We start from the raw sequence: 8,750 nt of genomic DNA, 5'->3' as shown, positions 1-8,750 counted from the left end.
AGAGGTTTGTTCTTATCTTAGGTCCCTTCTGAAGAGTGTGGGAAACCTTCCAAATCCTCCAGCAACTGGCCCCACGTCTCACTGACCAGAACTGTGTCACATGCCCCCTGACCCCCTTGTAAGGCATGGTGAACAAGAGCCTGGGATTGACTTCAGATCAATAAATCTTTGCCCCCTGCAGCTGGGGAGTTGATCAGCTTCCTCTGAAGGACATGGTGGCTTGCAGTAAGAAAATTGGGGTGCTCTTACCAAGGAAGAAGGGAGGAATGTCTGTAGGGTGCAAAACAGGGAAGCCCTGGATTATTGTGCAAGTTGGTCACTACACAAAGGTCCCTAGACAAGGAGGCAAGTGGGGCTTAAATAGAGCCTACAGTCTGCTCTCCAAGCCATGTGTCCCTGGGACTGTGTCCACCCAGAGGGCTCACTTTTTTCTAATTAGTCCATCCAGAGTGGGGACCTTTTGCCCAGTTTTTACAAGAGAGCCATATTGGCTAGTAGTTGGCGTGAATCCAAGACCTTGTGCCCCACCTCTGCAACCCTGGCTTCTGGGGACCACGACGATTATTGCTGAGAACTCAGAGACCAGCATGGCTCAATGAACTTGACGAGAGTCTATTCATTCTTTTAGTAAATACCTGTAGTGATGAACCTAACACGATCCCTGCTCTCACGGACTGCGTTAACAAAACATAGTGGCTTCAAGTGACAGCAGTTCATTCTTTCCCACCAGTCTGTGGGTCAGCTGGGTGATTCCCTGCTCCAGTGCAACGTTGGCTGGGTGCTGTTATGGAGCTGCACTTAGTGGCGCTCATTTGGAATATCCTGCAAGACAGGATAGCCTGGACTCCCTCACAACATGGCTTTCAAGTTGTTTGCTGAAACACTCACTCTTGGAGTCCTCAGTCGTCATCATCATGTAAGAAGTCCAGCTATCTGAAGCGACCATGCTGTGAGGAGGCCCAAACTCAATGAGAGGCCACAGAGGAACAGTCTTAGCTGAGGCCAGCTTCAAGTCACCCCAGCCCACACATCAGACATGTGAGTGTAGAAGCCTCCAGGTGATTCCACAGTTGTTCCAGTCAACCTAGCGTTTAGAGTGATCCAGCCGAGGTTCCCGACAACATGTTGCAGAGACAGGCCATATCTGAATTCCTGATTCACAGATTCTGTGAGCACAACACTCTGGTTGTTTTGTGCCACTAAGTTTGGGGATAATCTGTTAGGCAGCCATAAATAACTGGATAACAAGCTAAATAGATTAGTCTCTGCATTTGCAAAATCTTTTATGACTCTGGCATGAAGGAGGCCAATGTGCATATCCTCGCCTGACTTGAGATCCCACGTGCAAAGGTCCTGTGGCGGGGCGGGGGGTAGTCTAGTTATACATGAGGGTGAAATGAGACCAGTGTGACTGGAGCACATGGAGACAGATATAGGTGGAGAAGTTAGCAGGGTGGGACCATGAAATGCCTTGTCGACCATGATGAGGACTTTGGGTTTTATTCTAAGACCGATGGGAAGCCATCAGAGGGCTTTAATTTAATTAGGGGACTGATATGATCTGATTTGCTGTGTGGACATATCTGGCTGCTATGTGGAGATAGGGCTGTAAGGGCAAGGATGGAGACAAAGAGATCAGTGAGAAGGCTACTGTAACACTTCCAGCATGCAGAGATGGTGGACCACGGAGGTAATGGTGAAATAGAAGTCTCATTTCAAGGGCCCAACAGAAACTCCTAGTGTCTCTCTGCCACAGTTTGACATTCCTGAAAAAGATAATCTGATTGGCTCAATCGGATTGCTATTTGAGTCAGGCATCCATCATGAGTCAGTTACCTGAGGTCATGGGGGTGGGTCACCTGATACAAACATGGCCACCATATTTGTAAGGGAGCTGATTCAAGAAAAGGTAATGAAAGAACACTCTAAGAATTGGGAAGATGCTGGGACTTCCCTGGTGGTCCAGCGGTTAAGACTCCACGCTTCCACTGCAGGGGGCACGGGTTGCATCCCTGGTGGGGGAACTAAGATCCCACATGACGAACGGTGTGGCAAAAAAAAAAAAAAAAGTTGAGAGGAAGCTCCAAAAATGGGTACAGAGGAAAAAAAAGGTTTGCCACTTACATTTCAGTGACTGAAGAAAGTCACGTGGTCATACCCAATTTCAAAGAGGTGTTGACGAAAACTTAATCAGTGGACCTAAGAAAGAAATGGAAAATTTTTATTTGGGCCAAATTTGAGGATTATAACCAGGGAAGAGCATCTCAGAAAGCTCTGAGAACTCTTCCACCGGTTAGAAATCAAGGCACAGTTATATAAGTTTTTTTGAGACAGAGGGCTGTACATCAAATGATGTGTTATTGACAGTTTCCATAATCCAGATCTAAGCGTCATCCTGGTGGGTCATGTGACGCCTTACGAGATCAAGAAGGAATGTTATCTTTTTTTTTTTTTCTTTTGCGGTACGCGGGCCTCTCACTGTTGTGGCCTCTCCCGCTGCGGAGCACAGGCTCCGGACGCGCAGGCTCAGCGGCCATGGCTCACGGGCCCAGCCGCTCCGCGGCACGTGGGATCTTCCCGGACCGGGTCACGAACCCGCGTCCCCTGCACCGGCAGGTGGACTCTCAACCACTGCGCCACCAGGGAAGCCCAGGAATGTTATCTTTTAAGGAGTTGTCTTGTTAGTGCTAGGAGAATGTTGCTCTTTATGACTCCTGCCCATGGGGGAGGGGGAGTTTGTCAATGGGTAATGCAGACACGCAATGCACAGTGCGGGGAGAGGAGAGGCCAAAGGGCAGAGAAGAATCTTTATGTTTAAATTTTTCTCATCTTGCCGTAATACATGAATTTTATTTCACAGAGGGCAAGCAAGAGCAATCTGCCCTCGTGCCCCAGATTTACGCATGGCTCTAACGACTACCACACATCCCCTTGCAGGCCTCTTCAGTCTCTCTGGGTGGTTCTCTTAGGGCCTCTTTCTTGTGGCTTGGTACCCATGGAATGGGATGCCACAGTACTTACTAGGCTAATAGGTTTCTCGGTAACGCTATTTAAGGATTCCCCTTTCAAATTTCCAGCCTTTTTTTTTTTTTTGCGGTATGCGGGCCTATCACTGTTGTGGCCTCTCCCGTTGCGGAGCACAGGCTCCGGACGCACAGGCTCAGCGGCCATGGCTCACGGGCCCAGCCGCTCCGCGGCATGTGGGATCTTCCCGGACCGGGGCACGAACCCGCGTCCCCTGCACCGGCAGGCAGACTCTCAACCACTGCGCCACCAGGGAAACCCTCCAGCCTTATTTTATACAGCTTGAATGGGTGGTGGTCACTGGACCAGGTTTTGCTACTTAAAACAAAAGAAAAGAAATTCTATGTTCATTTATTAATTCAGCATTCTCTATCTTCTTCATGTACATTTAAAAATGTATTGGGGGTGCACATTTTACATGCTTCTAAATTAAAGCAACATCATGGTTAGTCATAGTTTCCCAAAATGTCTGTGACAACATCTCCCCTCATTTCAGCCAACCAAGCCTTCCCCTGCCCACCCCCATGTCAGTAAATGGCACTGTCCATTTACTTCAACCAAACACTTAAACTTACCCTTGATTCTTTCTTTCACATTTTATCCACCAGTAAGTTGTCAGCTTTACCTAGAAAATATACCCTGAATCTGATCTTCTTTCCTTCCTTTACCATAACCATTCTGTCCAAGTCACCACCATCTCCACCTGGACAGGTGTAGAAGTCTCTTTAAAAACAAACTAAACATTTTTAGGGATATTAGCTCGGTGCTTTGTGACAGCCTGGAGGGGTGGGATAGGGAGAGTGGGAGGGAGGGAGACGCAAGAGGGAGGACATATGGGAACATATGTATATATATAACTGATTCATTTTGTTATAGAGCAGAAACTAACACCATTGTAAAGCAATTGTACCCCAATAAAGATGTTAAAAAAATAAATAACAAAGTAATTCTTTCTCAAAAAAAAAAAAAAACAAACTAAACATTTTATACATAAAATAGAGAGTTTAGTAAATGCCCATCACGCAATTCAATAATTTCAAAATGTCCCCATTCTTCTTTCATCTATGCCCCTCATCTTTCCCCTTTTTACTTTATGCAAATCTCAGACAGCAAATTTTTCCATGCATGAATTCTGTATCTCTAATGGATGAGGAATTAATAAAAATATAACCACATAAATATCTAAGACAATTTTATAATAATATGTTAATATCGTCTATCAGAAGTCTGTGTTGAAACTTTTTTGACTGTCTCAAAAATGTCTTATTACTGTGTTTGGATCCAGATCTAAACAAACTTCACGGGAGCCGCGGAGGTGAGCGCAGCAACAGGGGTGCGGAGGGCAAAGCGGAGAGATCCCGCAGAGGATCGGTGCCGACAGGCACTCACCAGCCCGATAGGCTTGTCTGCTCACCAGCCGGGGCGGGTGGGGCTGGGAGCTGAGGCTCGGGCTTCGGTCGGATCCCAGGGAGAAGACTGGGGTTGGCGGCGTGAACACAGCCTGAAGGGGTTAGTGCGCCATGGCTAGCCGGGAGGGAGTCCGGGAAAGGGTCTGGAGCTGCCGAAGAGGCAAGAGACTTTTCCTTCCCTCTTTGTTTCCTGGTGCGCGAGGAGAGAGGATTAAGAGCGCGGCTTAAAGGAGCTCCAGAGACGGCGCGAGCCGCTGCTAAAAGCGCGGACCCCAGAGACGGGCATGAGACGCCAAGGCTGCTGCTGCCGCCACCAAGAAGCCTGTGTGCAAGCACAGGTTACTATCCACACCTCCCTTCCGGGGAGCCTGTGCAGCCCGCCACTGCCAGGGTCCCGGCATCCAGAGACAACTTCCCCTGGAGAACGCACGGCTCACCTCAGGCTGGTGCAACGTCACGCTGGCCTCTGCCGCCGCAGGCCCGCCCCGCACTCTGTGCCCCTCTCTCCCCCGCGGCCTGAGTGAGCCAGAGCCCCCGAGTCAGCGGCTCCTTTAACCCCGTCCTGTCTGAGCCAAGAACAGACGGCCTCCGGCGATTTACATGCAGAGGCGGGGCCAAATCCAAAGCTGAACCCCGGGAGCTGTGCGAACAAAGAAGAGAAAGGGAAATCTCTCCCAGCAGTCTCAGGAGGAGCGGATTAAATCTCCACAATCAACTTGATGTACCCTGCATCTGTGGAATACATGAATAGACAACGAATCATCCCAAATTGAGGAGGTGGACTTTGAGAGCAAGATATATTATTTTTTCCCCTTTTCCTCTTTTTGTGAGTGTGTATGTGTATGCTTCTATGTGAGATTTTGTCTGTATAGCTTTGCTTTCACCATTTGTCCTAGGGTTGTTTGTTTTTACTTTAAAAATAAAAATTTTTTTCTTAATAATTATTTTTTATTTTAATAACTTTATTTTATCCTCTTTTTTTCTTTCTTTCTTTCTTTCTACTTTTTCTCCCTTTTATTCTGAGCCGTGTGGATGAAAGGCTCTTGGTGCTGTAGCCAGGAGTCAGTGCTGTGCCTCTGACGTGGGAGAGCCAACTTTAGGACACTGGTCCACAAGAGACCTCCCAGCTCCACGTAATATCAAACGGCGAATATCTCCCAGAGATCTCCATCTCAACACCAGCACCCAGCTTCACTCAACGACCAGCAAGCTACAGTGCTGGACACCCTATGCCAAACAACTAGCAAGACAGGAACACAACCGCACCCATTAGCAGAGAAGCTGCCTAAAATCATAATAAGTCCAAAGACACCCCAAAACACACCACCAGATGTGGACCTGCCCACCAGAAAGACAAGATCCAGCCTCATCCACCAGAACACAGGCACTGGTACCCTCCGCCAGGAAGCCTACACAACCCATGGAACCAACCTTAGCCACTGGGGGCAGACACCAAAGACAATGGGAACTACGAACATGCAGCCTGCAAAAAGGAGACCCCAAACACAGATAAGCAAAATGAGAAGACAGAAAAACACACAGCAGATGAAGGAGCAAGATAAAAACCCATCAAACCTAACAAATAAAGAGGAAATAGGCAGTCTACCTGAAAAGGAATTCAGAGTAATGATAGTAAAGATGATCCAAAATCTTGGAAATAGAATAGACAAAATGCAAGAAACACTTAACAAGGACCTAGAAGAACTAAAGAGGAAACAAGCAACGATGAACAACACAATAAATGAAATTTAAAATACTCTAGAAGGGATCAATAGCAGAATAACTGAGGCAGAAGAACGGATCAGTGACCTGGAAGATAAAATAGTGGAAATAACTACTGCAGAGCAGAATAAAGAAAAAAGAATAAACAAACTTCATCCATTGCCTTTGGTTGACAAGTGTCTTAAATATCTTTTAATCTATAATGATCCCCTTCCTTTTCTTTTTAAAAAAGCCATTAATTTGTTATGAAACCAAGTCATTTGTCATTTTCATTTGGCTGGTTGAGTCCTCTTTCTGTCATTCAACATGTTCCTGTGTTCCCTGCATTTCCTGTGAACCAGAGTTAGAGCTAAAAAGTGTGTGTGTCAGGGACTTCCCTGGTGGTCCAGTGGTTAGGAGTCCACCTTCCAGTGCAGGGGACGCAGGTTTGATCCCTGGTCAGGGAACTAAGATCCCACATGCTGTGGGGCAACTAAGCCCACGTGCTGCAACTAAGATCTGACGCAGCCAAAAATAAAATAAATAAATAAATATTTTAATAAGTGTGTGTGTGTGTGTACATAATTCTGTATCACAATTGTAAGAAAGTTATGCTGTAAAAAAATATATTAAAAATATACCTCGAGGAATGAATTTGATCTACATTAACCAGCAAACAGTGACAAAGGACCAGTGAGGTAATAGTGGAAGTGAGGCTAGAGACCAGTGAGATTACCAGATTTCAAGATTTACCATAAAGGTAAACTTATGACAGAGTGGTAACGACATAAAAGATAGAGAAATGGAATCCAATAGTGAGTCCAGAAACAGACCACATATATATGATCACTTTATTTATGACAAAGATATTAACACAATTCAGTGGGGGAATGAAAGAGCTTTTCAATAAATGCAAGATAAAGGCCATATATGACAAACCCACAGCCAACATCATTCTCAATGGTGAAAAACTGAAACCATTTCCACTAAGATCAGGAACAAGACAAGGTTGCCCACTCTCACCACTATTATTCAACATAGTTTGGGAAGTTTTAGCCACAGCAATCAGAGAAGAAAAAGAAATAAAAGGAATCCAAATCAGAAAAGAAGAAGTAAAACTGTCACTGTTTGAAGATGACATGATACTATACATAGAGAATCCTAAAGATGCTACCAGAAAACTACTAGAGCTAATCAATCAATTTGGTAAAGTAGCAGGATACAAAGTTAATGCATAGAAATCTCTTGCATTCCTATACACTAATGATGAAAAATCTGAAAGAGAAACTAAGGAAACACCCCCATTTACCAGTACAACAAAAAGAATAAAATACCTAGGAATAAATCTACCTAAGGAAACAAAAGACCTGTATGCAGAGAACTATAAGACACTGATGAAAGAAATTAAAGATGATATAAACAGTTGGAGAGATATACCATATTCTTGGATTGGAAGAATCAACATTGTGAAAATGTCTATACTACCCAAAGCAATCTACAGATTCAGTGCAATCCCTATCAAATTAACAATGGCATTTTCCACAGAACTAGAACAAAAAATTTCACAGTTTGTATGGAAACACAAAAGACCCCAAAGAGCCAAAGCAATCTTTTTTTTTTAAATTTATTTAGTTTTGGCTGCATTGGGTCTTCATTGCTGTGTGCAGGCTTTCTCTAGTCACGGCGAGCGGGGGCTACTCTTTGTTGAGGTGCACAGGCTTCTCACTGTGGTGGCTTCTCTTGTTGAGGAACACAGGCTTCAGTAGCTGTGGCACGTGGGTTCAGTAGTTGTGGCTTGTGGGCTCTAGAGCACAGGCTCAGTAGTTGTGGCACACGGGCTTAGTTGCTCCATGGCATATGGGATCTTCCTGGACCAGGGCTTGAACCCGTGTCCCCTGCATTGGCAGGCGGATTCTTAACCACTGTGCTACCAGGGAAGCCCCAAAGCAATCTTGAGAAAGAAAAATGGAACTGGAGGAATCAGGTTCCCTGACTTCAGACTATACTGCAAAGCTACAGTAATCAAGAGAGTATGGTACTGGCACAAAAACAGAAATATAGATCAATGGAACAGGATAGAAAGCCCAGAGATAAACCCATGCACATATGTGTTGTAGTTTATCTTATGACAGGGCCGAAAGCAAGCTCATCACACGAGATGAATTGTTCCGAAGCACAGCAGTAGAGGGCTGTCGCTCGCTCAGGCAAAACAGCGCCGTCTGTCCTGCTGTGGTAGCTTTTATTAAAGCATTATCTATGTTTTCATTTTAAGACTTGTTTTCTTAATATTTCAGAAATGTCAAAGCAGCAAGATATGCTTCTATTGATTATACAAGCAACAATGGGCTTTCTTGAAAACATGCCGTGCTTCGTCCTTGAGTGCAAAAGCAGCACAAAGTTCCCACCATTATTTTGATTATACTGAAGTAGCACAAGGACATTTTCTTGCGTTCCCAGCATTCTGATTATACTGAGGACATCTCATGGATCAGTGCCCAAAGCACTCAATGTTTATTTGCAGGCCCCCAGTTTGCCGGGGGTGGGGGGGTGGCGGGCTCAAACCAATCAGGACTGTTTGCAGTTCTGGCTTATTCGCCAGTCCCCAGTTTGCTGGGG

The sequence above is a fragment of the Neophocaena asiaeorientalis genome, unplaced genomic scaffold (genome assembly GCF_003031525.2).
Source record: "Neophocaena asiaeorientalis asiaeorientalis breed wild unplaced genomic scaffold, Neophocaena_asiaeorientalis_V1.1 scaffold629, whole genome shotgun sequence".
In the NCBI taxonomy this organism is placed as follows: domain Eukaryota; kingdom Metazoa; phylum Chordata; class Mammalia; order Artiodactyla; family Phocoenidae; genus Neophocaena; species Neophocaena asiaeorientalis.
This window is presented reverse-complemented; position numbering follows the sequence as displayed.